This window comes from Camelus ferus, chromosome 18 (genome assembly GCF_009834535.1).
Source record: "Camelus ferus isolate YT-003-E chromosome 18, BCGSAC_Cfer_1.0, whole genome shotgun sequence".
Classification (NCBI taxonomy): domain Eukaryota; kingdom Metazoa; phylum Chordata; class Mammalia; order Artiodactyla; family Camelidae; genus Camelus; species Camelus ferus.
In genome coordinates, this window is record NC_045713.1 from 36,762,139 (window position 1) to 36,766,887 (window position 4,749).

At 58.3% G+C, this 4,749-nt stretch overlaps 1 pseudogene; it reads right to left on the bottom strand.

The window, feature by feature from the left end:
* Positions 1 to 4,462, bottom strand: part of LOC116657429 — a 17,478-nt pseudogene extending 13,016 nt beyond the window's left edge.
* Between the last annotated feature and the right edge of the window lie 287 nt (positions 4,463 to 4,749).

Genomic DNA, 4,749 nt, shown 5'->3' on the forward strand with positions numbered 1-4,749 from the left:
TCGCGACCCGAGTCCCACTCGCGGCCGGCATCCTTGTCGCGCGGGGTGTCGGTCCCACTCGCGGCCGCGGTCCCAGTCCCGCTCCTGCTCCAGGTTCGCCCGCTCCCGCCCCCAGCATTCCCGAGCTCGCGCTCCTGCCTGCGGTCCCCGAGGGCTGGGCCCCGACGACTGTCCGGCGGCGGTGCCTCAGGCTCCTCCAAGGGCTTCTCCTTGGGCCCGGCCTCGAGCCGCTCCCTTGGCCGCCCTTCGAATGCCTGGTTCCGGTACTCGTGGGCCTTGCCCTCGCGAAAGTCGCGGGAGCCCACTGCCCCTCGGCCTCCAGAGAGCAGGGCGGGGGGCGGCCCGGCCTCGTCCCACCTGTTCTTCCTGCGCTGGCGGGGGTGGGGCGGAGGGGGCGGGGGTGCTTGGCTGGGTGGCTCCGGCAGCCAGCAGGCTCCGGCTTCACGCGGGGCGGGGACGGGGGGGGGGTGGCCCTGGATGTGGAAATGCCGGGGCGCCGGCTCACTCTTCTCAGGAAAAGGGGTGGACCCCGAAACTGCAGGGGGTGCCGGTGCCCTCTGTTTTGCAAATCTGAGCAGTGAATTGACTCTGCTTTTCAAACTGAGGAGGCTGCATTCCCCTGGGTACCGGCATGAAATTTGGTGCTTGGCCTCTAGACCCTTCAAACCAGTTGGGGTGGGGACCCTGGGCAGTTTCAAACTGGCTCGAATGTGGCCCTCTTGGGCCCACAAAGTGGAGGGGGATGGTCCTCCCTGGCCTCCGAACTGAGAGGGAGGAGGGCCTCCCCCGGGGTCTTTTAAACTGAGACAGCAGAGGCCTTCTTTGGAGTCCAAACTGGAAAGAGGCCATAGCCCTGTTTCCCACCACCTGGGCTTGTTTCAGGCCTTCAAACTGAGCAGGAGGGCCTGCGGCCTCGGCCTCGCTATGGGGGTCTTGGAATTCCCTTTCCTCGCTCTGGGGGGTGTTTGTGTTCTTCCAGTGTTGGTGGTGCTGCTCCTCTGGGCACGCAAGATGAGAGAGGGAGGGGCCCCTGGTGTCAGCTTAGGGAGGCGGCCCGTGTGACCCAGAGAACAAGGAAGGGATGGGCCCCTTTTGTGGCCTGAAGGTGGCCAGCGGGGCCCTCCTCTTGGCCCGTCCTTACTGGAAATTATATTCTCTTCCCGGAAACGGAGGGCTGGCCCTCGTGGTCCTGGGAAGCCGGAGCCGCACAGGCCTGCCATCCTGAAAGGGCGCGTGGTGCGGGTCCCGTTGGCCCTGGAACTGGGCCGGAGGCGGCCCTCCTGTCTGGGCGGGTGGGGGGAACGCGCCGGCCTGCTCGCCAGGCCTGGGTTGTGGCTCTCTGTCTCCCTCAGTGTCAGCTGCTGGGAGGTCACTTTTTGCAGCAAGCAGCGTTTCTTGGATCCTTGTACTGAGAGGAGCCAAGGGGCCTTTCCTGATCCCTTCCCGGCGGGGGTGGGGGGGCGGGGGAGGCTGGAGGGAGGCGCTCCGGGGAGTGCGCGGCAGCACCTCGCAGGCCGGCGGCGGGCGTCACGCTCTGGGGGGCTGCTGGCCCGGGCTGTCTGAGCGCTCGCGCGTGGGCGGCTGGGCCTCCCCGCCAGGAGCCCACCGGGGACGGGCTGACTCTGGCTCCTCCTGGGCCAGCCCGGCCCCTCTGGGCCCTTCTCCGGGGGGGGTGGCGGGGGGCTCTGGGGCGGCTTCGCTCTTGCTCTCGCTGCTCTCCGGGGCCAACCGTCAGGCCTGCCGAGGGCCCTGACTGCTGCGCCCGGGCGTTGTCGGGCCGGCCCCTGGCTGGTGGAGGGGGCGCGGCCGGCCGGCCCACAGGCTGCTGCTCCTGGGAAACAGCTGGGCCCAGGGCAGCGACGCCTTTGGGGGTGACGACATGAGGGCCTCCGACAGGGAGAAGTGGCCCTCTGCTAACTGAGAGCTGCCCCCTGCTCCTGCACTTGTCTCTTCTGCCCCTCGACCTGCTTGTTGAGTTCCCCTGTCATCTTCTGCTTCTCAGCCATGGAGAGGGCAGAAATGCTGGTGGCGAAGCCGGTGGGCTTCCCCATGCCCGAGCCGTGCTTGTCCGCACACATTCTGTTGGGCACACCGTGGATGGTCACTTCAGCTTCTGCTAAAATCGTCTGGTCCTCTGGGTCATAGGCCACCTCCTCCCGCTCTGCCAACTCAGAGGCCTTTTCCGCGTCCTGCCTTGCCCCCAGTCACCCAGCTGAGTGTGGAAGGCTCTCACGGGACCGTACCCTCCCTCGGGGTCATATGGTCTGTCATCTTCCTCTTCCTCTAGACCTTGTCTTTTGAGAACTGACCAAACTGCTGGACGATGGGTGGCAGCTCACTGTCGGCCTTGGCCCTGGAGTCTTGGTGGGAGGCCGGGGCGGACTCTGCATCCTCCTTGCTGGGGGGGGGTGGCCTGACAGCTTCTTCCCAGAGAGTCTGCAGGATATGTTCCAAGGGCGACGCTGTTTTGAAGTAGAGGACGCGACAGAGGAAGTGACTGAGGTGACTCTTGCTGAGGCAGGTGATGCTGTCACGGAGTTTGTGGCTCCTGGCTTGAAGGACAACAGTGGTTTTAACACCGAAGACCTAATACTTCTGGAAGAGCGAGGAGACCCCGAGGGTGTGCTGACAGCCGTGTCCCCAGAGCACAGCTGATACTTGGGAGTTTCTTTTCAGCAACAGGGCCTTGGGCACCTTGGGATAGATGGGAGTGTCTGTTTCTTCTTCAGTCTGAGGTCTCCTGTCCGATTCTCCAGTATCTGAAGGACATTTGATTTTGTTGACAGATTACTAACCCAAGGATTTTGATTGGACATGGTGACTCAAGACCTGGTCCCTCAAAGGGCAAGAGTTTGGATGGAATGGAGTCAAAGGGTGCTTAGCAGGATTGGGTAGAGGTCCTTGACATGCCTGCTATTGTTAGCGACCACGCCAGCCGAAGTGGCCACGGCTGCTAAGACAGGAGGAGAGGGACAGAGGCCACCTCCTCCTCCGTCGCAGGGTGAAAGCAGATCAGGCCCAGCTCCTTAGACACAGAAGATCTGAGTTTGCCGACATAATTCCAAATGGCCCTTGGGGCGATTTTCATTTTGTTCATGGTTTCCTTTACTGTGCAAAAGCCTTTCAGTTTATTAGGTTCCATGTATTTATTTTTATTTTCATTACTCTAGGAGATGGACCCAAAAGGAGGGAGACTGAAAGACCTAGTAGTAAAACTAGAAAGGTTTAAAAGACCTAGTATGGAGGTTAAAAGACAAAGTAGTAAAATCATCTCTATCCACAATAAGCAGTTAAGGAATACACAAAACAATTAGCTGTAAAATATATTTAAAATAGTAATTGTGAGGAGAGGAGAGTACAAATGCAAGGTATTTAAATTATTTAATTATAAGATGGACCTAACTGCCATGTGTAGGGCATTCCATCCAAAAGCAGCAGATTACACATTCTTTTCAAATGCGCGTGGCACATTCTCCAAATAGATCACATGCTTGACCCCCAAATCAAGCCTTGGTGAATTTAGAAAACTGAAATCAAATCAAGCATCTACTCTGACCACAATGCTATGAGGCTAGAAATCAATTGCAAGGGGAAAAAAATGTGAAAAGCACAAACACGTGGGGGTTTAATAATACACTACTAAACAACCAATGGATTACTGAATAAATCAAAGAGGAAATTTTAAAAAATACTTGAGACAAATGAGAGCAAAAACACAAGGATTCCAAAAACCTATGGAATGCAGCAATCAGTCCTAAGTGGGAAGTTATGGCAATGCAAGCTTACCTCAGGAATCAATAATCACTTTAAATGTCAATTAACTAAATGCTACAATCAAAGATATAGGGTGGCTGACTGGATAAGAAAATGAGATCTATCTATATGCTTCTTATAAGAGACTCACTTCTTCATAGTCAAGGGGCGGCAGGGAGCCCCATCCATGAGCTTCCCCTGTGGGACCATCAGCGCTTTGCGCAAGCTCCCATTTCTGAGGCCCAGGTGTCTGTGCTGGAGCCTTGGGGGTCCCGAGCACGCCCCGGCCCCGGCTGTCGCACCGACTCACTGAGGGCCGGAGGTTGGGTGCCGGGCGGCAGGGCCAGAGCAAGGCAGCAGCAGCCCCGGGTACCCTGCGTACTGGCTTGTTTTCCGGGCACCGCCGACAGTTGTTGGATGCGATTTTAAAAGCTATTGTTTCTTTCCCTTCCTTTCCTTTCCTGATACTTCATCATTAGTGTAGAGACATGTAACTGATTTCTGCATGTTAATCACGTACCCCGACGGATGCCCACTCCATTCCCGGGACCGGCAGGGGGTGGGGCTCAAACTAACTGAGCCTGAGGAGGTCGCCAGGCTCTGGGGCGTCCAGAAGAACCGGCCCGCCGCGAATTACGGCAAACTGGGCCGCTCGCTCTGACACTGCTACGAGGAAGGCGTCCTGCAGAAGGGGGCTGGCCAGCGTCATGTGTACAGCTCTGTGCACGAGCCTGGAGGCCCTCTTCTCTCTGGCCTTCCCGGACAATCAGCGTCCAGCTCTCAAGGCAGAGCTTGACTGGTTGGTCAGTGAGGGGGACACAGTCCCTTTGTCCCACTTGGACTGGAGCCCCGCCTACCTCCCAGAGCTGGCTGGCCCTGCCCCGCCCTCGGGGTGGCTACTCTTACTAGCACCTGGCAGTTGCTCCCCTGCCCACTGGTGAGTGCTGCCCTGTGTACACAGAGGTGAATTTGGTGTTGGGGAAACGCCCACTCTGA